The sequence below is a fragment of the Olea europaea genome, unplaced genomic scaffold, assembly GCF_002742605.1.
Source record: "Olea europaea var. sylvestris unplaced genomic scaffold, O_europaea_v1 scaffold1431, whole genome shotgun sequence".
Taxonomy (NCBI): Eukaryota; Viridiplantae; Streptophyta; class Magnoliopsida; order Lamiales; family Oleaceae; genus Olea; species Olea europaea.
Genome location: NW_019231846.1, coordinates 285,691 through 296,687, shown reverse-complemented (window position 1 = coordinate 296,687; position 10,997 = coordinate 285,691). Strand labels below are relative to the sequence as shown.

Genomic DNA, 10,997 nt, shown 5'->3' with positions numbered 1-10,997 from the left:
TGATGTAAATGAAGTTACAAAAGTAGTTTTGGAGATATCAATTTATGTTTAATTTTACACCACCATTGTAAATGCCCTTGTAAGTAAAAGTCAAATTTATTTTATATCAATTTCAGCAATTATTCTTTACTACAAGTTCGTACCGAAATAATTAGTCATCTTCTATTTATTCTTGTTCAGGCTTCCCTCTCTTGCCTCAGATTATATTTTTCTCTAATACAAAAAATGCATACATATAAATAGCCAAGGACTTCAGTGGGACGAAACTAAAAAACCTTGGAAAAAAATCTGAAAACCTAAAAAAATCTAGAAAAAAATTGATAATCTGAAAATCGAGTGAGGGTGGCCAGCCCCACTAGGCCTCAAGTAGGTCCACCCCAGTAAATAGCAGTGTTCTCGAGTAAGTGTGTCGACAACAAGTTCTCGAATGCAACTAGTTTTTACACACTTTCCAGCAGCCTTATTTACCATTTTTCCACTTTTATTCATATTCAAAATCATATGCAACATCTTAAAATGCCTCAGAAAGGAAACCAACATGAAAGGAAAAGTTGTTCTCATCCCTGGTGCTTCTTCACGGATTGAAGTCTGTTTTTATTTTCTTTATATTCATTGAGTTCTTAATTGGGATAAAATTTCAGTACCTGGCTTATGAATATGCAAGAAAAGGAGCTTCTCTGGCAATTATTGCGCGAAGGGAGGAACGTCTTAGGAAGGTTGCAGAGAGGCCATTGAACTTGGCTCTTCAATGAGTGCAGAAAATTTGTTGATGATACAATATATCACTTTGGCCGATGTATATTTATACAAGACTTCTGCTTATTCATTACTGTATATTAGATTAATTGCTTATCCTTTTCTCTTATTTTTAGTTTCTTGATTACGATAAATATTTGTTTTTTCTTGAATGTTGTACTTCTAACAGTGGACATCTGGTGAATAATGCAGGATAGGCAGCATGTATTCAGTTAACAAGGGCATCGACATTACCAAGTTTGCACCTGTCATGGTAATTGTAATGTGTTATATCATCAAAAGGTCGTCAAACAGCAAAACAGTCCAAATCTATGTTAAAAATCGTCGTATGCTTTGTCCAAAGGACCAAATCCATGTTTTGAGACATGTTTTCATGAGAGTTGACGATTTAACAAAGATAGACAGTTATCTCTATTGATGACCCATTGAACAAGATAATTACTCCAACGAAGGCTTGCTTTTCATTTTCTTCATAATACTTACATTAAGCCCTTGTTTGATAAAGATTAAAATCAGATTTTTAGTAGATTTTGATAAAAGTTGATGGGAGCGTGGTTGAAAAGTGGTGAATCTTACGAAATGCATGGTTAAAATTAATTATTGACTTTGACTTAGATTTAATTTGATTTTTTAACAGGTTCAAACATGGGCTAAATTTATTGTTGTTGGCAAGATATAAAATTTTGGGGATCTGTTTATCCGACATATTTTGCAATTTCCCACCTTAAAAAGAGCAAAGGAAACATTTTTGTCAATGGATCATCTACTAGTTTTGTCCAGACACCCAAACCAGCATTCTACATTTTAAGCAAATTTTCCATAAATTTCTGCCACACAACACCTCCTAATTTCCATGAATTAGTCACTTCAACAGCCTTCTTTGCCCTCCTGCTGAGAAAGCATTCGCTGAGAAAGCATTCATTCTTCAGCCCATATTTACATTTCTCAAAAGATTTCAATTGATCCTTGTTGCAGAGTCGATAAATTATACGTCCTCTAGTTGAATCATAACGACTTACTTCAATAGAACTTCTTACAAGCATTGTTTCTATCTACTATTATCTAAAAATAATCAAGTTATTAATGATTGGACGAAACCAAGAATTCAATTTGGATTAATAATCCGTTTTATTTCGTTTTATCTTTTTTCCCACCTTCAGAAGAATAAATTCCTCCTATCGTTAGAATTTTCTAAAATCTGCCTCAGTTAGTTAAAAGAATGAAATTGGCTGATATTATGACGATACTAGGTACTTGTTATTCTGTACAATACAAAGGAAACCTGTCTAATTCACTAATTCGTGAGAAGATACTGAATTTTTATATATGAAAAAGTTTCCTTTTTTCGAGTCCCCATGTCCCCCACATTAGTACATATTTTTTACCCAGTAGTGTTCATATTCTTTGCCTTTATTTGAGTAATATTCAGGCAAGTAAAGCAGCATTGATAAGCTTTTACGGTTCATTAAGACTTGAATTGTCTCGTGAAATTAAAATAACAATAGTAACTCTCTGATTCATCGAATCAGAGCTAACATAAGGGAATTTCACTAGCAAGCTAAAGATGTAAGTCAGATACCAAGTTTAATTGAGCACTCTGTGACATATTTACTTAATTAACAAGAGAATGGAGCATGTTATCAGGCTGATTTTACTTATCAATTTTTTCTTCCCTGAATTTGTCGAATGGTGGAATCAGACATTTTTCCTTCCTAAATTGTGAGGCTGGCCCCGATCAGATGATGCACTTATTTCTTCCACTGCTATTATGTTTAGTGGTGAACCTTTGGCATGGTTGTTTAATTTGAATACAAAATAAGTGTTGATTTTGGAAAGATAAAATTCTGATATTGATGAATTGAGAGAAAGCTGAAAATATATTCATTCAATCACGTGTTAAGTATCCAATTGTGATCCTATATGTATAGCAATAAAGGAATCTTTTCCCAACTAATTTACACTGAAAATAAAATAAATACAAGTTGCAAAATAACTAAAAATCTAACTAATCATCTTCTAGATTATTCTTTTGTTGCTGCCTTGTCATCTATCCATCTTGGCCTGCATCTTGCTGATTGTGCAAATGCTCCAGCTGATTCATATCTTCCAGCTTCAATAGCCCCCCGCAAGATGAAAAGTAGATGTTCATCATTCCTATCTTGAATAAGCAAGAGTAAAAAGTTTAGGAATTTAGAGCCTTAGTTAAAATATCTGCAATTTATGATGCACTGGAAACATGTTGCGTGATGATGCTGTCGTCTTGTATCTTTTCTCGAACCAAATTGCAATCAAGTTCAATGTGTTTGGTTCTTTCATGAAATACCTGATTTGTAGCTATGTGAATTGTAGCTTTGTTATCACAATTTAGGCCTACTTCTTGAAGGCGTTCAATCTTTAAATCCTTAAGCAAGTACCTGAGCCAAGTTAGTTCACAACAGAGATTTGTCATTGCTCTGTACTCCGCTTCAGCTGAGGATCGTGATACCGCATGTTGTTTATTTGTTTTCCATGCTATCAAGGCTTTCCTAATGAATACACAGTAACCTATAACTGATCTCCTAGTGTCTAGGCATGCCCCCCAATTTGAATCTCAATAATCCCCTAGTTGAAGCCTTGACTCTGTAGGATAAAATAGTCATTGTCCAGGTGCTCTTTTGATGTACCGTAGCACTTTATGAGCAGCATGTAAGTGTGGGATCATAGGACTTCCCATAAACTACCTTAACAATTGAACTGAATATGTAAGATCAGGTCGGACGATTGTCAAATGTAGTAGTCTTCCCACCAATCTTTTGTAAAGTGATGGATCAGGCAATAACTCTTCTTCATCTTTGCTGAGTTTTATATTCTAATCAAGATGAATCATAGCAAGGGGTGAACTGATGGTGCCTGAATCTGCTAGGATATCTAGAGCATATTTCCTTTAGCATATGTGAATCCCATGCTTAGACCTTGCTACTTCAATGCCTAGAAAGTATTTCAACTTTTCTTAGTCTTTGATTTTGTACCTATCATTGAGAGAGGCTTTGAGCTTATTAATGGTATCAAGGCAATTTCCAGTCATTATTATATTATCCACATACACTAAAATAGCAGTGAAAGAACCACCAGTTAACTTAGCAAACTGACTATAATCTTCCTTTGATTGAGTGTATCCCTACTTAATAAGGAAACTGGAAAGTTTTGAGTACCATTGGCGTGAAGCTTGCTTTAATACATGCAAGCTTTTTCGTAGTTTGCAAACTTTATTGCCACTTACATTGGAATAACCAGGAGCAGTTTCGTGTAAACATCTTCATCTAAGTCACCATGCAAAAAGGTATTATTCACATCAAATTGACCCAAATTCCATCCCTTGATTGCTACCACTGCCAGTAAGGTTCTAATGGTGGTTAGCTTAGCCACAGGGGAAAAAGTTTCGTTATAGTCCCTCTTGTTGAGTGTACCCCTTTTCCACTAGACGTGCCTTGAATCTTTCAACGCTGCCACTAGCATTGAATTTAACCTTGTATACCCACTTACATCCTATGGTTTCTTTATCAGGTGGTAGATCGGTCAAAACCCAAGTATTATTAAGTTCTATAGCCTCAGTCTCAGCTTTCATGGCAATACACCATTCAGGAAATGTTATGGCTTTTTGATAACTTTTGGGGCTCAGGTGATTTGTTATTGAGGCTGTAAAAGTACGGTGACATATGGATAACTTGTTGTAGGAAACACTATCAATAAGAGAGAAGATACTACCTTTAATACTCACTTTCTTTTTTTTGTTGAGCTTCTAAAATGGGAGAGGTGAAGAGAGTTGTGGGCATATGACGTCTTCCTTCGAGTTCTGTTGGACCTGCGGGGTAAATGAGTAACAATAGGTTTATTTGATTCCAAAATATCAGTGCAAGGTTGTGTTGTGTCAAGATTGGTATCCATATGGAAATTAGATGATTCTATGTAGGCTAAGTCGTTTAAAGGGTCATCTCCGTCATCCTTATCATCAGCATTGTCCAATGAGGATATGACAGGATCATTAAAATATTAGGATTTTGTGTGAAACCTAGATGATCAAAATCAGTTAAAGGAGTGTTGTTGTTGGGATTGAGGTCTTTGAATGGAAAGATGTTCTCACAAAAAACGACATTTCTTGAAATAAATATTTTTTATCTTTAAATCCAGTAATTTTTACCCTTTGATCCCAAATTCCCTGGACCTAGGATCAAACTTGTGTCTACCATTGATAAGGGTGGTGGCAAAAGCTAAGCACCCAAAAGCCTTTAGGTGACTATAGTTTGGCGCTTTTGTGGTCTAAAATAAGGGTTGGTGTTCTATTTATAAGGTACAGGGCTATCAATACGAAGTCATTCCAGTATTTTAAAGGAAGTTCACTTTGGAACTTCAAAGCTCTTGCTACATTTAAAATATGTTGATGCTTTATTTTTGTTACTGCATTTTGTTCTGGTGTTTCAAGTTCAACACAGGTTCTTTGGTGTATTATGGTTCTTTTTAGGTAAAATTCTGTCATGTTGAATTCACCTCCATTGTTTGTTCTGAAGGTTTAATTCTGGCTTCAAATTGAGTTTGGATCATGGTACAAAAATTTTGTAAAGCAATGGTGGCATCAGGTTTAAGTCTTAGCATATAGATCTATGTACATCTAATAAAATCATCAACAATAGATAAAAAAATACTTAGAACCATCTCTGTTGAATTCATTACAGGGTCCCCAAATGTTGCAATGGATTAATTCAAAAGGTTTTTCGGACTTGTGGTAGCTTACATTAAATGGTAATTTGTGTTGTTTGGTTAAAGGACATATAGAACAATGATTGATATTAAAGGATGCAGGGATATAGATGCTTCCATAAGCGCAAAAATCAGAATATGAAGAATGGCCCAATATGTAATGCCATAAATCAGACTCCTTATGATTTTTGGTAGTGGACGCAGAAGAGGAAAACAAACACTTGAGTTGATTGAGGACTTCTGTTAAAGCTGAAGGGGATGCTTGCTTTCTCACCAAATGATACAATCCATCTTTCACCTTACCCATTCCAATCGTTCTCCAAGTCAAAAGTTCCTAATATAACAGTAGTTAGAGAAGAAACAAGATAACAATTTAGAGATTGGGCAAGTATCTTTGCTGAAATCGAATTAAAAGTAAAACTAGGAATGCAAAGGACATTATGTAAAGTAATGGCTTCTGAGATTTTCACAGTTCCCACATGCCTGACTGGAACATTCTTTCTGTTTGGTAAAGCCACACGACAAGACACTTGAGCTTGAATAGATGTGAAATATGAGGTAGATCAGATCATGTGATCTGTTGCTCCTGTGTCAAGAATCCATAGGTTTTCAAAAATATTCCTATGTCTGTGATCAAATGCAATTAGGCTTAATGGTATACCAGACAATTTATGAGTGAAGTCATTAGATGAGGAAGGATTAGCAAGTGCTTGGATGTTGTTTGATGAAGGGAAGAATTGTTGAGAACTTGCTGCTGGTCTGAGGAGTGCTATCAGTTGAAAGTATTGCTCTTAACTTAAGGATACTTGACCCTTGTCCTTCACTACTTCCTGATTAAGTATTGTTCCTATAGAAACCATGTTAGCTGTAGACTTCCTTTGTCATTAAACTTATGCCCTAGTGGAAAACCATGAAGATTATAGCACTTATCCACTGCATGTCATGGAATTTGGCAATGAGAGCATAGTGACCTGTTTGGATTTGCCTTGAAACATCTCTCAAGGGAGTGGCCTGCAATTTTACAGTGAGTGAAATAATATTTGTCCCTTTTTCTGTGATGAAAAACTCTGGTTTCCTCCTTCTCTGAAGCTTCTCTTGCTTAGAAAAGCCATAGAATCAGAATTAACTAGACTTGGATTAGATATTTCTCGCCTTTTCTCTTATCACAAATTTCAAGTCCCCACAAGTGCAGTTGGGAATGCTCTCATAGTTTAGCAGTTCGTCAAAAACAATTGTGAGTTTGGAGAAGTAAACACTCGCAGAGTCTTGGTTTTGCATCAAGGTTGTGATATCCTTTTTAACTTCAAAAATGTGTGGAGCATTTTGCTGGGAAAATTGCTGCTGAAGTTCGAGCCAAAGGAGATGAGCGGTCTCAACATAAATGGTGCTGCTCTTGATGTCAATTGCCATAGCATTATGCATCCATGTTATGACAATGTCATTGCACCTCAACCAATACTTCATTAATGGATCATTGGGATCCTTTGGCTCACAAAGAGTACCATCTATGAAACCCAGTTTGTTTTTTTATCTTTAAAGCTCTTCTCATTGAATGAGCCTAGGAGTAATAATTATTGGAGTCCAAAATGTGAGTGACCAGCGTAAGAGAACTTCCATCATTGCTACTGATATAGTAAGGACTGCTGGGATGAGTTGGCTCATGAGAAAGAACTTTGGCAACAATTTGGACGAGTGTTTGGGAGGGCAGGAGGGTTTGTATTTCCTGAATTAGATTCCTCCATTTCACGCTCTGATACCATGTTGATTTTGGAAAGATAAAATTCTAATATTGATGAATTGAGAGAAAGCTGAAAATATATTTATTCAATCATGTGTTAAGTATACAATTGTGATCCTATATATACAGTAATAAAGGAATCTTTTCCCAACTAATTTACACAGAAAACAGAATAAATACAAGTTGTAAAATAAACAAAAATCTAACTAATCATCTTCTAGATTATTCTTTTGTTGCTGTTTTGTTATCTGTCCATCCTAGCCTGCATCTTGCTGATTGTGCAAATGCTCCAGCTGATTCATATCTTCCAGCTTCAATAATAAGTCTTCACTCTTTTGATTGTAATTTCAAAAGTAAATTGTATTCTTGCAAAATGTACTATTTAAGAGCTTTCTAGTTGTGTGAAAATCTTGGCATTGTTTGGAGGAAAAATTATATTAATTGGATTGTTCTCCAAATTCTATAGAATATTCAATGAGAATTTTGATCACTAAATTCTGTGTGTTCGTCAATCAACGGATTTTATAATTTATCTGCGACAGTGCATCGACTATTTTCTTCTAGTAAATAAAGCATCGCTTGTATGCATACAATATATGTGTTGTCATAAACTATGGATGCATATGGATATTGGATTTCAACAATGTAAACTCCTAATTAGCTAGGGGCTCCCAAGAATTGGATTTCAGGTACCAAAAATTTATGAATAAGAATCTAATTTTCTGATGAAGACATTAACAAAATAAGCTCTTGTTTTGTAGAAATTCTTAAAACTTTCTTCTTCTTCTTCTTCTACTTCTTCTTCTTCTTTTTTTTTTTTTTAATTTCATTTTCAACTACTAATTCTCTAAATAAAATAATTTTGCCAGTGAACCCATAATGTTTCTCCACTCTTTAATCACACATTGTTATTTAAAAAAAAAAAAAAACACTTTTCACAATATATATTCTTAAAAAATCTACATCAAACAAAATCTAAGTGTTATTCTCTACAAATTCAGGATTGTTTATATGAAACTTTTAGCTTCATTATACTTAATCTATTGTTAGATTTACTAGAGATCTATAACAACTATGATTTTTTTCCCCAAATGTAGTGCTCACTACTCATCTTATAGCAAATATAACCCCTATTTGATTTAACTAAGAATTAAATTTTTAGAGTAGGTTTTGCAATCAATCAAGCTCTCTTCTGTCTTTGCAATCGAAGGTCAATCTCCATCAAGTTCTTAGATTTTGATAAAAAAAAATTGTTGAATTGTGCAGTTGAAAAGGATAAAAGTAGTAGTCCCATGAACAACGTGGATTTTCGAAGCCTAGGGCTCAGCCTGTCATGATAAGAACTAGAAACGACTCAAGCACCTCTCTATTATATGGCGGACATCAAAATTGATAAATAGTTAACCAAACAATGTTATGGGTAATTAAAATTCGTTGATAATTCTATAGTAGATTTTCAGAATAGAAACATCATTTAAAGAAAGAGTTGAATTGTTTCCTTAAATTACTATAACTATTGTCACTCCCAGATAGGTCAAATTAGAAATGACTCGTGGAAAGTTCGTATCTAAGTATGGTCTTACGCACCATGACAAATGAATGAAAGATGTAAGGCATTTATATATGCAACGTTAGATAAAACTATATTAATATGGTACAATTGCAACAAGGTTCTAACTTTTTGTCTTCCTTGATACTATTCAACATTAGATAAAACTATTCTATTATATGGCGGACATCAAAATTGATAAATAGTTAACCAAACAATGTTATGGGTAATTAAAATTCGTTGATAATTCTATAGTGGATTTTCAGAATAGAAACATCATTTAAAGAAAGAGTTGAATTGTTTCCTTAAATTACTATAACTATTGTCACTCCCAGATAGGTCAAATTAGAAATGACTCGTGGAAAGTTCGTATCTAAGTATGGTCTTATGCACCATGACAAATGAATGAAAGATGTAAGGCATTTATATATGCAACGTTAGATAAAACTATATTAATATGGTACAATTGCAACAAGGTTCTAACTTTTTGTCTTCCTTGATACTATTCAACATGAGTAATTAACACAACAAAGATTTATGAGCAAATTACCTAAATTGTCCATTTTTACATAGTCATTTGCAAAAATGTCCAAAATTTTCGCAATGTCCATTTTCCAATTATTTGGACGAGAATACCCCTACTTGCAATTTCTATTCCAAACTAGTATTCAAATGTTGTCACATTATTAAGAATTGTGTTAGCCAATAAAATGGGGACACATAACCTATACTACTTGATTCAAAAAGTACAAATATTAATCCCATTAAATACATCTGTCAGGTCGTTTGAAATGAAAAATGGATCGGGTCCATTTATGAATCAAACCCATATGAAAACATAAAATCCTATTCCTATTCTTCATTCAATTTGCATCGAAATGTGAAATTCTCCCTCTCAGCTTAGAAACCCAGAAATATAAGGCTAAAATTTACTGATTTAATTGGAAGTGAAGAGCCGCCACATCTTTAACCTCTCCGTTCATTCCCCAAACCGCTCTCCTAATTGTAAGCCGACAAAGATTCTTTCGTCTTCCTTATTAACTTCAATAAGGTAATCTTACATAGATACATCTATTTTCTTTTTTTATTTTATTGTTTGATGTTGTAATTTTAATATGCATTTCATCTGATTTGATTTTACAATGTTGTATTTAATTTTTGAAAGTTGCAAAAATTAGTTAGGGTTTAGTAGGCTTCTCATTATTATGTTTTATATATGTGTATATGTTAATTAATTAGCTCAAAACTTGGTGTATAAACTTAATTTCTTGTGCGTGTATGTAACCCAATAAATTCCTCCTATGCGAATATTGGCTCTGTGTTTCTTCCTGAAAAGCTATTGGCAGCAACATCCTTCGTTTTCTACTTCTTTTGCTTAGTTTCTGCTTGTATATCTATATAAAATAACGGTAGTCAGCCAATGTTTTACTTTCAAGGGGACTCTATTATGTATACGTGTAATCCTCCTTTTTCAGCCTCCAATGTGTGGGTAAAAATGTATAAAATTGGTTACTCCTATTTTTTGTAGGCGTGTATACGTAATATATTCTTGGCTGTCTCCAAATATGTGTGTAAAGTATATTATATAAGTTGCCTTCCTTTTTTTCCTCCAGCATGTACGTGTTTATCCATCACTTTAACCTAGTCGAAATTGTTGACTCCAATTCAAAGCCATTAACCTCGCCTCATATAGACATGCATAGATTATTTAACCGACAAATTAATTTATTTTCTCATGAGATTCCTTTTTAGTTGGGGTCTAAACATCACATCAAATTAAAAGTGAATAACATTGTTTTGTGCAAGAACGAATTCTTAGTTTTATGATGCAGTTGCACTATTAATGTATAGATCAATTTGTGAACGATGAGAGGATAATTTCGGATACATGAGAATTGTCATCTTATCCTTTTTTCAAGTTAAATGCTAAATGCGTGGAAAATGAATGAGTTGTAAATATTACCATTTACTTTCTTGTGTTACACACACACATAAATAGAGCACACGCCTACAAACAATTTACATACTATCTTTAAAAGAAAACTAAATTTGAAATTGAACTTTGTGATCACGAATTAGATGTTAATGTATTCATAGATCTTGGTCATCATTTCGAAGATAGTTCTAATCTTAATGTATTGGATTCCGTTGAATTTGTACACTATGCCTTATGAGTACCTTGTACACTGTGCTTTATGGGTATCTATTCGATTAGATAGC

At 33.9% G+C, this 10,997-nt stretch overlaps 1 pseudogene; it reads left to right on the top strand.

Moving 5' to 3' along the window:
- Nucleotides 1–538: 538 nt before the first annotated feature.
- Nucleotides 539–2,296, top strand: LOC111375934 (annotated as a pseudogene).
- Nucleotides 2,297–10,997: the final 8,701 nt, after the last annotated feature.